The following is a 17619-nucleotide window of genomic DNA, read 5'->3' as shown; positions in this document are numbered from 1 at the left end:
ACCCATTAGTCTCCATTCCCATTTATCTTATCCCCTGAACGTGTATTCATCCAATCTACCTGCCTAATGTAACCATCTACACACATATATCCCTCCATCCATTTATTTAACCATCCATCCCCCAACCTTCATCTATCAATCCATCCACCTAGCGTCTCCAAACTAGCCCTTGGCAGACACATACCTATTTTCAGAGCCACTTCAACATAATGAAAATCTTTGCCCTTATCTCTCTCTAATGTTCAACTGGGGAAGCTTTATCCAGTTGTTCTTTAAGCACAGCAGTTAAGCGATCCAATGCATTTTCTTTATCTTGTCCAGAAATACATGCTATTAAAAAAAAATCTGAAAAAAAAAAACCCAACAGAAATGCCTTTGGAGCTGTAATAGTATTAAAGATGTTTCTGTCTCTATCAAGACATATCAACATGGGACTGAGGGGAAATAAATAGAGAGCAAAGAAGCAGAGCAGAAACAAGATGGTTAACCCTTCCTACTACTGTGCACAAGTCTGTCCCTTTAAAAAGCATCATTTCCTACCCTGCAGGGTGAATTCCATTGAATAACATTGAGACCCTGAACAAAAATGCCCTCCCTTCTAGACACAGAGGAGAGATTTTTTTTTTAAAGGGCCAGGGCAGTGTTTTGTTACGCCTCACAACATTCCCATTGGGGCAAACGTCCTTCTCCAAGCCCACTTGCTGCTGCTTTCTTCCAGCAAGAGAGAGAAAATCCCCACACCCGACTGTAACCACAGCTGCCTAACCCGGAGTACGCCAGGCCCTCTCTTACCATTGCTTCTTAGGCAAAGGTGACCAGACACTGTTCTGGTGGTGGAATCTCAGTGACACAGCTGATTAAGCCAAAAGTTGCCCATCAACAGAAGGCTTCTGCCTACACTTTCACCAGTGACTAGTGATTTTGGATTCCCTCCGTGAGACACCTGATTTTCATGGAGTGGAGGCTCGGCAATTTCCAGAAATCAGGCCCTTTTAAAGATGTCTCAACTGGGCCCCAAAATCCCCAGTCCCTCTTGAATATAGGCCCCTTCAGAGGGGAACTCTCCAGTGTTTATTAACTCAGCACACAACCCAGGCCTCGCTAGGAAAGCTAATATAAATTAAGACAGTTAAATTCCTTTTCCGGCAGCCCCACTAGAATATATCAGCACCCCCCGATGTGGATTATTTTAAGCTGTGCAGCTCTGAGGAGGTAAAGAGAAATTGAGCCGATCAAAAAGGGAAAACAAATGACACCCAAACCAGCTTCAAAGATTCATAAGTGCTGAGGAAAAAACTGCTTCGCATACAACGATCGCCGTTAAGAAGTCAGCAGCAATCATGCTGCGGCGTCTGAAAACTTGCAGGTATTTGACTTGACTAAGAATAAAGACATTCAGCTCATCCTCGGACACTACCGCACGGTAACTAATCTAGAGGGCTTTTTAATGCTGGCCACTGCAAGGCAAGATTAACACGTGTTGCTTATTAAAGCAAAGAGACATTGGAAACAGTGGCATTTTAATGCCACCTTTTATGCTCTTTGTTTAACTCCGCTTGGACGGTGAAGCTGGTCAGATTCCCTGGCGATCTGTTGCGGGTTTCCCCTTCTGTTTCCAGCTAGTTCCCCGCTCTGGGTCCCAAGCATTATCCAGCCCAGTGCTGTAGCACTTGAGGTCCTGGGTGCCATGGGAAACTGTCGAAAATGGTCTTCACTGAAGGAATCTAAAAGGTGTAGAGGCCCAGGTCTCAAAGGTATTTCAGTGTTTAACCCCAACTGAAATCAATGGGAGTTAGGTGCTTAAATACCTTGGAGGATCCAGGCCAGGAGACCAATCCATTGCTGACCTGAACACAATCCCCAGGGAGCTCCGAGGGAAGTAGTTTGCTGTGTTTGGTCCAACACCGTTTCAATGGCTCACCCCAGTCAGCGGTGGCGTCTGGCCTCAAACTCTGACCTCCCAACTCCCAGCCCCCCTTGCTCCAACCACTTCACCAAAACCCTTTTCAAACAGCCCACGTGCCCCACGTTTTGGGCCTGACGACTCCACAGCGTCTCCTTTGACAGTCCCCTGGCGATCCAAATGCCCAGCTCACTCGGCCGTCTTTCCCCTGCATGGGTCTTTATCACAGACCGCTCTTCCTGCCGCTACGACCGCTGCCCACTCGAACCACCCAGGGCTTCTCCCTCCTCCCCCATATATACTGCTGTGGTCCTTGGCGGTGGAGGAGTCTGGAGCACACAAGGTTGCAGATGCTGCTCTCCCTCCGTGCAGGTGTGTAGCAACAGCCAATCCAGAGGGGAGAAATTCACACAGCTGTGACAGTCCACCAGATGGGATGTGACACTTCCACTGTCTAACACGAAGGGTCAGCCCATTAATCATTGGGTGATACAGGAATAACCAGGGACTGAGCATAATTCATTACAATTTACCAGCTAGGAGCGGCTCCTAGCAGAGATCCTGCTTCACAATGGGGAATGATTGGCTGCCTCGCCTGCTTCCTGGACACGGCTTGCTCTCTGCCAGCCTCGGGGAGGTGGATGTGATCCCAAGCTCCCTGCTGACAATGCTTTGCTGGCACAGGGTGGCGGGGGAGGGCGAACCTCCACCCAGCCTTCCAATAACAGAGCTGAAGTTGGACTTCAGCCATGTACACGGAGTGGTTCCAGGCCCGTCTCGCACAGCTCTGCGCTGGCTTGGCAACTCATGCCAGCCAGGTCACTCCGGCAGCAGGCCCAAAGGGAGGGGAAAACTCACTGCCCTTGCTTGGGGGCCCAAGCATCCTAAACGTGGCCCTACCTGAATGGACACGCACCCTTTTGCCATTTTGCTGCTACGTTCAGCGCAAAGGGGCCTGGCTGACAATCTCTCTCCCCGCGGGGGCTCTGAAGAGGGGCTGGAATAAGGCATTCCACCCAGGACTCTGCACTGCCCTATAGACACAAGGGAACAGGGAGGTGCCACTCAGAGCCACATTCCCCCGCGCCTGAGCAGGTCTCCATTGGAAACCCTCTTTCTCTCTCTCTGTTAAGCCACGAAGGCAGTGACAGGTGCCCCGTTGGCACACAGCGGGCGCAGCGTTCCGGATGGCCTCTCAATAAACAGCGCCGTGGCAATCAATGTGGCTTTCTTTTTGATGAAGACAAAAGCGTAGAGGAAAAAATCATTAGGGAAGGTAATAAAGGCCTTTGCCTACAGTTAATAGAGAGGCTCCTGGATGGTGCAGGCCCGGCTGCGGCGGTGGGAAAATGCACTTCTCTTCTCAAGTTCAAATAGAGACTAAAGCCTCCTGTCTGGGCCTATTGATTTTACGTCCGCCGAACACGTGCCACCTTAATTGTGATGTGTGCGATAGTTCAGTCCCTGAAAGCTTTCGTTTATCTCTACCTGGTTAAACAACGTTAAATACTAACAGGTCAATATATCTGTCTGTTGACCAGGCCTGTCTGCCCAGCCTCCCCCGCCCTAGGCCCCCCCACTGCCGGTTTGGAATAAAGGGGGAGATGTAATTATCTCACAGGCTCAGAAATTCACTGCAGGACTAGCCAGGCAGGATAGCCGCAGCCAGGTACCAGCAGCCACCTGTCCTAGGAAACCAAAGCCTGGGATACACAGACGATGTGACCGATGGAGCATCCGACCCTCCCATAGCACCAGGATGCCAGCAGAACTCTCTCAATCCCCAGCTCCCACCCACCAATGCTACCCCTACTGGGGAGTGGGGTAGAAGAGGAAATTTAACCTCCCCTCTCCCCTTCCTCCAAACTCCCTCTGCCATGGGGGAATTTACCCATAGTTTCTCCTCTTCTGCACTCTCTGTGCCAGAGTTTTACCCTCATGCTCCGTGCTCCATAGGGCGGGGTTTTCCTCTCCACCGCGTGGCGGGTACTTAATACTGAAAGCTCCATCCCATACATCCATGTGCCATTCACAGAAGCGAGCCACAGACCGATCTACTCCACCTCCCCCATGCTGACTACGAAGCTGCTGCACCACAGACATGCCAGAGGAGCTGGGCCATGTCTCACACATCTCAACTTCTGGGCTGGCCTGGTCCCCACAGAGGTCTCTCCCACTCATATTCGGTGAACTCCACCCAACATTCATCTCCGCTGCCCTGGGTCGTCAACACGGCTAGACACACATGGCTCCTCTGGGCACCTTGCCACCTCCAGGCCATTGTTTAGCCATCAACCTGTTAACAGGGATAAAAAACATCCCTGCTTCTTGTGTGTTGTGTGGCTTCCCAGCCCAGAACCCATCTCAGGCCAGCTCCCAGCAGTGACTGCTTTTACAGCATAACCCCCGGGACGCTTCCCAGGGTTTTGAGGCACTTTGCCACGGTCAGCCCTTAGCGTGAGGAAGTCTTGTCTGTGCCAGATGCAGATCAGCTCCTTGAAACCACCAGCCTCTGGCAATCCAAGCACTCTGCAGGCTTTGCTGTCTCTCTACAGGTTTGCGATATTCACACACCAACCCCCAAGCGTCCTTCTGCACTGGCCAGCCCTGTTCCCCTAAACGCCCCCAGAACTCACCGATTTGATATTCCCAAAGAAACAGTACCTGCCAACTGGTAAGATTCAACTCGGGATCCCCACTCTACTTAACACACAGCACTTAGATATGTCTATATAGTGAAAACAAGAATATATTTATTATGAAAGAACAAGGATTCAAATGACAGGGCGTGTGAGCATACGGGAAACAAATGGTTACACACAAAACAAAATCATACCATGTTTTCTAGAGCCTAATCTTAACTCACAAGGCATTCCCTTATCTCCTATAAGATAGCTGACCCCCAAGTCCTTTTCCCAGCATTTTCAACCAGTCTGACAGGGTTCCCCTCTCATAAGATGCAGCCAGTTGGCAGCTTTTCCTCACAGACTGAAGGAATAGCTGGCGATTCATCTGCACCTCATCTATAGTTCCAAAAGTTCATTGTCTTTTTTCCTAACCAGGATAACCTCTGCTGGTTTTGTTTTTTCCTCCAAGCTCCACAATCAATTCATTCGAATTTTGCTCAGACTGTAAGTGGGCCTCCATTATGAACCATACAATACTTGATGTGCATATGTTCAACCAGAGAAAGAGAAGCGTCTCTTCCCCACTGCATGACAGGGGTCTGTGGGTCACCTTTTGCTGACTTACCTTAACTCACAGTCCTAGAGACCATATTGTGATAGGTAGCTCTTCACACGTTTTCCATACATACACCGCACAGCGATGATGATGACCTGCTGGCTTTCACTAGAGACCTTCTTTGGTGAACTAGCATGACATTCTTTGGTGGACTAGCAGCTAGATGCCAGACCCAGGGGATCTTGGTATCTCTTATGTATCCTGTATCCTCTGCCAGTTGGCATCAAAAGTTCCTTCGGTCACACGCTCAATCACATCCTGTCGCCCTTACTGGGTGTCTCGACAGAGAGGCCAAGAATAAAGAGACACAGAGACCAAAATCTCTAGCCTGTGGAAATGGTGCTGACCGGTCATGGCACCTGGGTTGGGAGGGGCTTGCCTTCATGCTAACCCATTCTATACCTTTTCCATGGATAAACCCGGGACTCCAGTCCCCTGGGGTGGTCAAGCCACCATCCCCCCCCCCCCCCCCCCCGCTTGCTAAACTCATCTTTTAACAAACACCTGAAGCTGGCGCTGCACGCAATCCAGGATTTATTGCATGCCTCTGGTGTGTGCTTTGAATTTCCCCTAGGGAGGGCTGTGCCACTCTCCTTTTCCATAGGAGTCTCCCTCGGCAGCGATAGAGGGAGCTTCAAAAACAGACACAAGACCGTGCATGTAGGTGCCCTGAATGGTGATGGGTCTGATCTAAGCCCGTGTGATGACAGCTTCATAAAGAGAGCCTAAGGTGCCAAAACAGTCAATGCATATTTAATAGGGCTCCTTAGAAAAGCACCGTCGTCCCCTTCACATATATCCTTGTTGCTGCGCCAAGCCTGTTGCTGGCTTGGTTTTGAACTAAGTGAATCTCTCTCTCATCCTGTTACTGAACTTTCAGTCAAGGGCTTGTTTCCCCCCCCCCTTCTTTCACCAATCAATGGCCGTTTCATTAACATGCAATCATTGTCTAATTAACTCTGCATTCAGTCGCTATGGTCGTGCGCATCAAAACTGAAGTCTGTTTAATCAGATTCTTATTACTGCCTGTTTATGAGCAAGCAAAGGGACGGGAGGTTGGAACCGGGGCTGGCGGGAAGGCAGGAGGGGCCCCCATAAGGAAGTTTCTACCTGATCGTTTCCCTTTTTAACAAATAATTGTGTCTTGAACAAACCTGCTGCCTTATGACTAACAAAAGATAATAAGGGCAATCAGCCCTCTTGACTCAGGAGCAGAGTTGCCCAGCAGCAATGGAGTCAGGACAGAGTTACACAATAGTCCACACGCATTGTGAAAGGCTTTGTTTTGCTTTCTTTTGAAGCACTGGGTACTGGCCACTGCCAGAGACAGGATATGGGGCCTGGACTGAAACGCTGAGCCCTACGCTTGGTCGATTTTTTTTTTGTCTCCCAAGAAATGCTCTGTGAAAGGACAGACAGACACGTAGAAATAAGGATTGGAGAGAAGATATCGGGTGTCCCTCCCCTCTGGAACTGCAGGGTTGTTCCCACCAATGTACGTGCTGGGATTGTAGTTGCTACAGAAATGTTGGCACTGATTGTTAATAAAATTAAAGGGTCATTTTTTTTCTGTCAATTTAGACCTTGAAACATAAGCTTTGTAAAACCTGTGTTTCTTCCAAAACTCCAGATCAGAAGATGTGTTTCTACAGATGGGATCATCTCTGATCCTCTTCCCTCCTGGTCCTACTCCCTTCCTCTTTCTAACTCTCCGACTCCTGCCAATCCCTCGTGTGCATTAATTCATACACAATCCCGAACTTTTTAGGGGGGCCGTCTCTCCTTTTGTAACAGCCAGCTGAGACCCAATCCGGCAACCCTTATTCTAGCAAAGCTTCCACAGGGGCTACCTGCACATCAGGACTGCAGGATTAGGTCTTTGATATTTCAGGGCTTGATTTTCAAAGATGTTGAGCTCCCGCAGTTCCTGTTGGCTCCGGGCCTTTAACAAGCAATGCCGTCTAACCTTCACTCAGTGCTTATCATGCTCATTTGTGAGTGCTGCCCATTTTTCTGGACTCTCTCATCTGATATTCCATTGGACAGCAAAACGGGAAAGGACGTTCAACTTCAGCTGGGTAATGGTTCTCATGATCCATCCAAAATAATGCTGCCTCCTGTAATTTCTTCTTCAAGGAAGTCTGTAACCTTGGAAATATCCAGAACTTGCCTGCAGCTACACCATCCATCCCGGCTTATCTCCCCAGCCTTAGCCTGAACCCAATTGATCATAAATTTCAGTTTGTTTTCTTCTCAGAAGCCTAGAGGAGGAGGGAAGGGCCAGGGAGTTTGACACACACGCACTCTTTCTCGTCTGAGCTCTGCAATGAGCAGACTCCCTCCTCTGTCCTATCAATGCACTTGTAAGGCATTTGGGATGAATTATGTTGCTTTTGCCCTGGTACAAGCATGAAGTCTTAGCCCAGGTCTACACTAGCAGGGGGGTCAACCTAAGATACGCAACTTCAGCTACGCAAATAGCGTAGCTGAAGTCGGTGTATCTTAGGTCGAATTACCTGGCCATGAGGACGGCGGCGAGTCGACCACTGCCGCTCCCCCGTCGACTCCGCTTCCACCTCTCGTGAGCTGGAGTTCCGGAGTCGACGGGGAGCGCGATCGGGGATCGATTTTATCACATCTACACTAGATGCGATAAATCAATCCCCGATAGATCGATCACTACCCGCCGATCCGGGTGACTGTCACAGGAACTTAGTGTCATTCAATGGAATTCATCCAGACACTTAAGACTCAGGACTAAGCAGTATGATTTTAGTCTCAGCTATGCTGCTGACCTGCTTTGTGACTGTGAACAAGCCACGTCACCTCTCCGTGCCTCAGTTTCCCCTTTGCTTTGTCTATTTAAATTGTAAGCTCTTTAGGGGAAGGGACTGCTTCTTACTATGTGTTTGTACAGCGCCTAGCACAATGGGGCCCTGATTTTACTATACTATAAGACAAATGAATAAGACTCTAAATGCACTTGCCACACTTTTGTATCTGAAGATTTCTTTCTTAAAGGGACACAGTTCAGGTCAAATTTGACTTCATATTTTTTTTCCACAAAACTTAAGACCAACTGTAATATGTCTCTGGTTTTTGTTTTGAATCCCAATGGGAGCCCATGTATATTTTATAGATGAACAAATGAGCATTCCCCTGCAGCGTCAACCATCCAGACACTGGAACCCTGTTCTTAAAGCATGAGCACCTGAAAGTGAAACTGACCTAAAACTGTCTATGAATTAGTGACAGAGCCCAAACTCCACTCTCTGGGGATGTTTGCATGTGGTGTCCCAGCCCCTTGTCATGAGAAATGAAAGTGAAACTCACTCATCTATTTTCATTGTCCAACTTGAAATGCAAAAAGCAAACTCTGCAACAACAGACTCACAAAGCACCATTTCTTTACAGTCTTTCATTTATAACAAACCCTAAGGTAGTGTGGTCTGTGGGTAGAGCACTGGACAGGGACTCAGGAGACCTTGGTTCTAGTCCCACCTCTGCCACTAGCCGGGTGGGTGACCTTAGGCAAGTCCCATCACCTCTGTGCCTCAGTTTCCCCACATGTGAAATGGGGATAATGCTACTGATCTCCTTTGTGAAATGTTTTGAGATCTATGGCTAAACACTGTATAAGAACTAGATATTGTTATCATTAAGGTAGCATCTTTAATACAGAAAGGAATTTCCCTCTATATGATGTTTAACCCGATAGTCTCTCTTTAAGGCACATCTATTGGGGAAGGACTGATAGCTGGGGCCGCCAAGTCTACCACCACTGTTTTGCCTCTCTCGTCGTCTTGTGGGGCTATGGGCCTGATACAACGCTCATTAATATCAGTGGAAAGACTCATGTTGACTTCAGTGGCAGCTGGAGCATAGCACAACAGGAGCTCTCGTGCAGAGTACAAATTATTACATCTACCCAGGGCAAGTGCCCTGGAATATAATCTGAGGATAAGATACACTTATCTCTATCCCTGAGCATCCCCCAGAGGCTGTCAAACTAAGGAGGCACATTCCATATTCCCATCAATCAGGACTAGGTACCCGCTTGGGGGTGAGCCCTGTGACTGCCAACGTAGGGCTTTTGATTGCCTCTGGATTTTGTTTCATTAAGGGGCTAACACCCTGGCCCCTTCCAGGCTCCAACATGGACTGCATCTTTCTTAACGGCAAAGCCCATGCAGTAACCCTGGAGATCTGGGCGCTCTTCTACACAACATCTTACACAAAGACATCCTCCTGCCGGGGATTTCCCCTCCTCTACGTTCAGGACATCGAACAGCTTGGCAAGGTCTCTTTCAAGCACTGTTCTACCCTGAAAAGTGAACGCCCTACAGCGAGCAGTTCCATATGGAATGAGCTCTCGATATGGAAAGATGGGGCGAAGGGCTGAGTGCTCAGATGGGGCTGGGAAGAGGTGGGGAACAGCTGCTATATGGTGCATGCTCCCTGGCTTAGGAACTAAAGCTCTGCTACAAGATTCTGTGGTGGCTAAAGTGGCTCAGAGCCTATTAACTCGCTGCACCACATAGCACTGACTACAATGATGGCCACTGTTATTCTGCCAACGGCCGCTCAGCACTGGCGCTGTCCAAGGTGGCTGAAATCTAGGCAGAGTGACAACTGCTTGAGGAGCGGCACGGTTGGATCCCGGTTTCCTAATCTCTTCTGTGTGCTTTGGCCAACCCACGTCCTAAAGGGGAGCCATCCCTGTGCAGCAAAGGGGGAGACACAGGGAGGATGCACTGCACTGAATGGCACAATGCCACCCAGGTGTTGCCCCAGCTAGATTTGTGAATTACGGTAGAACTCCAGAGCCTTTTCTCCAGTCCCCCCATGTCAGGCTGTTTGCTGCCCTGCGGGACCAAGTCCAGTGAATCCCACTGAGTTCCTTTAAAGGGCAGGAGGGATTGTGAGGCTCTGGGTCTGTAGCTGTTGGACTCAGAGACAGGGTACCACACTTCACCATCCCCATCCCCGCACTATTGGATGCAGAAGGCAGAAGCCAAACGATCTTCACTATCCTGAGCTCAGTTCTCCATATCTCCCCATCTCTTGCCTTGGGAATGCCAAAGAAATGTTTGTTCAGGCAGCCTTTTATCTCACATTCTTCCAAGATGCCCCAAACAGGCCCAGCTCTTTTTCCATACTACCTGTAGGAAGTTAAGCCCCTTCTTGGGCCATGTCATTACTTACTCTGTGAGTCCATTTTACTTTGAATAACACTACGCCCCAGCATTGGAGTTACTGCACCTGGAAGGTAAGGGGAATCTCTGTCTTGCTTTAAACTTTCCTTGCCTTAAATCAGGGTGCAGGCATGCACTTTGCAGACAATCTCTGGGGTTCAGTAGCTACATCACCAGATTTGGATTGAGGATTATCCTATTCCCATTAGCCTTGGACAAATCACTTCCCCTCCCCACTGAGGATAATTCTATTGATCATTCTTTGTAAAGCATCACCAGAACTCCGCATCATTATTTATCTGCTCCGGCAGGCTGCAGTCAAGCCAAACCACTTTGCTGTCTCATCTGCAGGCTCCCCCACAGCCCAGGGCAATGTACACCGGGACAGTTCTCTGGATAGAATCTGAATTCAGCAGGAGGAAGAATTTTCATCCACTACACTGGAAAGGGAAGAGAAAACCTCAATGGCTGATTTCTTTGTTTAAAGAAAAGCATGAAATTACCACTTTGCCTCTCCAAAGTACTGGTGACTGAGGAGTAAATGATTTTTGTATCAGGGGCTATAAGCCAGAACAAGGCCAGAAACTCAAATCAGAAATTACAAGAAGGCACCTGGTGAATTTCTTTGCCTTTGTCAAAGTTAGAGTTCTCTTAAAGGGACAGTAGCCACCTTTTACAATTCTTGGCTGCACTGAAGACACGTGCTGGTCTAAGAACCAGTTTAATTTCCTAGCAACGGGTGTGACACCCACATGCAGAAAGGCTGCAGCTAGTTTATAAGCCTTTTGAAAACTGATTGGCATAGATGAGGCTTGTATTGGGTCTAAGAACCAATTCAGTCTCAACTGGTTTAGTGTCTGTGTGGACACAGATTTGCTGAAATGTTCAATTATCCATGCCTACTAACATTCTAATATTCCATGGTGCCCATAAGGAATTTCCCAGAATCCACTGCTTCTGGGAGTTGTGATGGGAGGTTTAGAAGAGACAGCCAGAGGACACTGCAACTGAAATGGTTTAGAACACTGCTAGCATGGGTGTATCTGCAAGGATTCTTAAACTAGTTCAGCGTGGCTCGTGTGGACACACTAAACTGTCTGTGTTCAATTACAAATGGTTTAATTTCCTGGTGTAGACATAGCCTCACACCTTCCTCCACTCCCCTTTCCTGCTCACGGCACCCACGCAAGCATCTGCTTGCTTCTCCATCTCCCCCCACCACCTCAAGGGCCTTCTCCTCCGCAGCTTCTATGATCTGCTACATCCTCCAACCTCCTGGTTGACTTGTTTAAAGCAGCCTATTGCTCCCTTGTCTACACTTCAACATCTCTCTCCCCCTGCAGTTGGCCTGCTGACTAAATGCTTTAATTCTATCGCCGTACAACTGCTTTCTGTAATTTATACCAGGGACCTGCAGTGAACCATAACTCTGCAAAGCGTTCTGGGATGCAGTTTGTATGGAAGACACTATACAAAAGTTGTACTGTATTGATTATGCTGTTAGGAAATGTCCTCTTGGTAATATCCATGTGTTAGCTGTTAAAAATGATATCTCCAAACAAGAGAGCAGAGGGGGGAAAACATAACAACCTTAAATACACAATCAGTGCTTTTATTGCAGAGCACATAAGGGATGCAGGGCTGTCGAGCCGCTAGGGCACTAGGACGAGGAGTCAAGAAATGTCGGGTGAAGTCACAGCTCTATTAAAAGCAATGGGAATTTTGCCACTGACTTCAACAGGGCAAGAGTTTTACGCCTGGGTCCCATTCCCAGTTCTGCTACTGACCTGCTGCATGACCTCGAGCAAGATTCTTTCCGCATAACATCGCTAAGATCTGACCTTTCCTATCAATCCGCACAGCTCAAACTCTCAGCCAGGCTCTCAACATCTCATGTCTTTGTAGCCGCTTTGACAGATGCAATCTTGTCCCGTTCAGCTCCATTCACAGCATAGACCAAGTGCACCGTACTGACCAATATGGTCTCACTGTTTCCTTGTGCTCCCCCATCGATCTGTCTGTATCCATTTGTTGTCTCTTGCCTTATATTTAGATTGACAGCTCTTTGGGGCTTTGTGTTCTGTTTGTACAGCACCTAGCACTACGGGGTCCTGGAGCATGGGCTCCTAAGCACCAAAGTATAATAATAATAAAGTCACTTCATTCCCTGTTCCTCAGTTTCCCCTCCCACCCTTTGCCTATGTAGACTGTAAGCTCTCAGGGCAAGGGGCTGTCTCTTACCATGTGCATGTACAGTAGCTAGCGTGGGGGGGAGGAGCTGTAATTTTGACTGGGGCCCCCGCCACTCTTGTATTACAAGTAATACATCATCATCCTAATCACAGCTAAGAACACCTTATCCCTGATCATAGCTTTCAGGGGGAAGCTTGTTAAGTCCTTTCTGACACTCCACATCAGGGCATGCAAATTCTGCCTCTCACATGGCTTAGACTATGGAGCGACCTCAGCTGCCCTCTGGGCGTGGACTATTATACAAGGCAGGGTGGAGAATAAAGACTTGAATGAACAGAATTCTTCAGCGGTGAAGTTAATACATCTAAATTCACAGGGTCAACGCAAATTACAACTCATTAGCTGCATCGTTCCCTTTTACACAAACACGGTGCGCTGATGGAAGAACTACGGGCCGGATCCTCAGCTGGTGTCAGTGGGCACTGCTCCGTAGAAGTCAATGGGGCTACGCCAATTTATAGCAGTGGAGGATCTTGCCCCATATTTTCTCTATTACCGTGTTTTATATTAGATTAATGGAGTTATAGCTCCAGAAGGGGACTCAAAGGAGCTTAAAACCAATGGGAGTTCTCATGTCAATTTCAGTTTAATCAGGAGTTTCTTTTCCTCTGCTTTGCGTTCTCTAGGAAGGTACTCAACACCGTAGGGACGACCAGGACCTTTCATGAAAGCAGCTCATCTGTAAGCAGCAGCAGCATCTAAGTTGCTGCCAACAAAGAGGAAGTGGCTTGTGAATCTAAAGCGAGAGCTCCCATGGGTTTTTGATTGCTGCCTGATTTTAAAGCCCACAGCATTTCAGATCCATGTAATCTTTAATCACATTTACATACATCCCCTAACAATGTGTATGTCTGCTTTATCGATCAACATTCATCTAGGGATGGGAAGCTCGGAAAGATTCGGAGCATCTGATTACTAGCACCCAAGTGTTCAGGGCCAAGGTTTGCAACAGCGGCTAGTGATTTTGGGTGTCCAACTTCAATTTTTGGAAATCGTGATCCACATGTTTACCTTATTCTACAGGGTTGGTGAAATCTGGCATGGTTCTGGCATGAGAATCAGTTTTATTGGGAAATGTCTATAACAGGGCAGGCAGACTTTTTGGCCTGAGGGCCACATCGGGTTTCGGAAATTCTATGGAGGGCCGGTTAGCGAAGCCGTGCCTCCCCAAACAGCCAGGCATGGCCCGGCCCCACCCCCATCCAACCCCCCCTGCTTCTCACCCCCTGATGCCCCCTCTCCACCAGACCCCTGCCTCATCCAAGCCCCCCGTTCCGTGATGGCTCCCCCCGGGACCCTTGCCCCTCCCTGTCCCCTGACAGCCCCCAGAATCCCCACCCCTGACTGCCTCCCGCCTCCCTATCCAACCCCTCCTCTCCTTCTTGACTGCCCCCCCAGGACTCCTGCCCCCATTCAACCCCTATTACCCACCCTCTGTCCACACTCCTGACCATCACCCCGAACTCCCCTGCCCTCTATCCAACCCCCCGTGCTCCGTGTCCGCTTACCACGCTGCCTGGAGCACCGGTGGCTGGCGGCGCTACAGCTGCGCCGCCCGGCTGGAGCCAGCCACGCCGTCACCACCACGCAGCACAGAGCACCGGGTCAGGCCGGCTCGACAGTTGCGCTGCCCCAGAAGCTCACAGCCCCGCTGCCAAGAGCATTGTGCTGGCAACGCAGTGACCTGAGGCTGCGGGGAAGGGGGAACAATGAGGGAGGGGCCGGGGGCTAGCCTCCCGGGCCAGGAACTCAGGGGCCGGGCAGGAGGGTCCCGTGGGCCGGATGTGGCCCGCGGGCCGTAGTTTGCCCACCTCTGGTCTATAACTTCCAGCTTCTTGTAGGTGCAAAAATACCCCAAGGATGCAGTATTATTATTCTTACCCCACCGCATTTTAACCAGAACCAGAACCTCCGCAGCTACAAAAGTGAAAATGTTCAAATTACCTATAAGAATAAATGGTAATGGGAAAATATGCAAAAGGGAAACAGAGACTGAAAAAGTCAAAAGAAAAAGGCTCCCTGGTTTATCTCAAGCCCTGTGTTAAAATGGTGTTTGGTAAACAAGAGAAATGTGGGACTGGAAATCAAGGAACCAAAATTGGTATGTTGAAAATTAGGCCTAATTGGCGGACACGCTAACGAGAGGCTGGCCTATTCTACCCATCATTACCTTTTGGGGGCCTTAAAAGAAAAGACTTTGGGGAGAAAATAAGTGGAGCACAAGCACAATAATTGCTGACAGAGAGAAGGGGAAGGAGACCATCTGGGATGAAACGGGATCAGACTTCCACAGCACCAGCAGATCCAAGCCACCGCAACTCACTGCTTCTCTTTCCCCGCAAAAGGACAGTTATTATCAACTCTGATTCCATCTAGGGGACTGTCCGACAAGGGGGTTTGCTTTCTCAGAACTCGCTCCAGCTAACGGGCAAGGGAACAAGGGACATTGTTAAAATGAAACTTTACTTAATACTGCATGTTTCCAAGGCTTGATGTGATTTCCCTTTTTTTCTGTATCTTTAATAAAGGCTTCAAAGGCCTGATAATGGTGGGTTTGCCACAGTATTAAGCAGCCTGAGATAGGTCTCTTTATGCCAAGCCCGGAATCTTGTTATGGGACGTCCTGTAAGCCGGGTCCTGCCACCTTCACACACTAACCCAAATATGGGTTATGTTAACACAGTTGGTCTATATAGTCCATCTAAATATATACAACAGTGGCCAATCTGCAAATAGAACCCAGGTCTCTGGGGGAGTCGCTGTCCAGTGCTCTACCCACTAGTCCTTACGGCCTTTTGTTTTTTACACATGAAAGCATGTAAAGAAACCACATTTAGACAGTGTTAGGTTGGTTTCACTTCAGGTGCACATGCTCTAGCACAGTGTTGCAATGTCTGTGACATCAGTGCTGCAGGAGAATGCTTGTTTGTTTATAGAGCTCTTTAGACACTCATGGAGTCTTTTTATCTATTTGTGTTCCTGTAGTTCCCCCTCCTCCAGAGATTGGGGCCCCATTGTGCTAGGTGCAGTACAAACACATAGTAGGAGACAGTCCTTTCCCCTCAAGAGTTTACAATAAAAAATAGGGGAAACTGAGGCAGCGGGAGACGTGACCTGCCTACAGTCATCCAGCAAGCCAGTGGCCGTACCAGGAATAGAATCCACATCTCCTGAGTCCTAGTCAAGTGCTCTAACCACTGGTCCACACTGTCTCCGTAAAGCAGTGATTCTCAACCTTTCCATACCAGGACCCGTAGGCATCCCCACACCTAACTGGAAACAGCTTCTCATTCAGCAATATGGGAAAGGCAGGTTGGTCATGACCCAACCTCAGGATGAGAACTCAACATCTAGATGCACAGCAGAGAAACCGGGGCCACTTCGCCCTGGCAGAACTCAGACATCACGATGGGGTGACGGGCCACCAAAAGCCAGGTCCTGCTACCGTCACTCACTGTGATTAGCACTTCACACTGCAGGCAGCCCCACTGAAATCAACGAGGGCCAATCCCAGAACAAGGTGCCAGTCCACATAAAAGTGGCAGGATATAAACTCCTTGGGCTTAAAGTCTCCTAGCTGGCACAGCTGTGTGTGGTTTCAGCAAAGTAATTAACATTACTTTCTTTGCAGCAATGTAAAGCATATGACAGTCGCCATTACAGGTTATCTATTTTGGCATCCTGTCATTGACAGTGACCAGCTCCAGCACAAGAAAATGTGAACCACCCAAGAATGTCTCATCCTAACCCCTAATAGTTACAGGTTGGCTTAAGCTCTGAAGCAGGATATATATATTTTTTAACCCAGATCAGAGCAGTAATAAATAATAATATTTTGAACTTTTGTAACATCATTAGAGAATTGCTAAGTGCTTTACCACCCCTGAGTCACAGCTGGGGAAACTGAGGCACAGAGGGGTGAAGGGACTTGCCCAAGGTTACGCTGAGTCAATGGCAGGGCCTGGTACACACCCCATGAGTCCCCGTTCACTGCTAGACCAGCCCACAGTGTTGCAAATGCTTCTTGCTACTTGCCCAGATCCGGGTTCATGCACGGGGCTGAGTTTTCCAAAGAACCCCCCGACACAATGAGATCTGTGCTCATTAAAAATATATATTTCTAGGAGGGGGTGGAATCCCCAAACTACTGCTGGTAATGAATATGCAAATCACCAGCTTCGTGATGCTGCTAAATGGTGTCATGTCTCTCCCGAGGGCCTGCCCCAAAGCCTCCTGCCACGCTCCGGGAGCCGTTCCAATTAGTTCAGTGGCCTCTGGAGGATGCTCCTATAGAGCTCCAAGCAGTAAAAGCTTGGCTGCTTGTCCTTTCGACCCATAACTGATTTTATCAATTGGGAGAGGGATGGCTGGCTAGGAGAATGGGGGCCCTTCCCAGACATCTGCTCTCTTTCTGGCCTTCCCCTCTCTCTGGTTTATGGCTGAGATCTGCAAGGACATTAATAATACCCAATATTTATGTGGCACTTTTCATCTCAAAGCACTTCAAAAAGGTCAGTGCCAATATCCCCATTTCACATAAGGGGAAACTGAGGCACGGGGAGTTGCTCAGACTTGCCCAAGGTCACCTAGCAAGCCAATGGCGGAGCTGGGAATAGAACTCAGGTCTCCTACATCCTCATCCAGTGCTCCATCTGCTAGGCATCACTGACTCCCAGTTAGTCACCCGCATCCCACTGAAATGTAATGAGATGGGTACCTAAATTCCTGAGGCCCTTTTGAAAATGCCAGTCTGTTTCCGGCTACTCTGTACATCCGCAGCTATATCCCTTCAGATCCAAAATGAATGAGTCCCTCCCCTGGGCGGAGCTAAATTAATTACGGGGGCAGAAATAGGACCCTCTATATAGAGCCGTCTGACTCTGAGAAGGCAGTCCAGGTTTACTTTGCTGGCCAACCATTGGTCTTCTGCCCAGACTGCAATTCCACAGAGGCCACTTGGTTGCCCTGCTTTTTAAAAACATCTGTAGCCACCTCTACCACAAAGGCACCCTCGTCCCACACCTG

The sequence above is a fragment of the Trachemys scripta genome, chromosome 21, assembly GCF_013100865.1.
Source record: "Trachemys scripta elegans isolate TJP31775 chromosome 21, CAS_Tse_1.0, whole genome shotgun sequence".
In the NCBI taxonomy this organism is placed as follows: domain Eukaryota; kingdom Metazoa; phylum Chordata; order Testudines; family Emydidae; genus Trachemys; species Trachemys scripta.
This window is presented reverse-complemented; position numbering follows the sequence as displayed.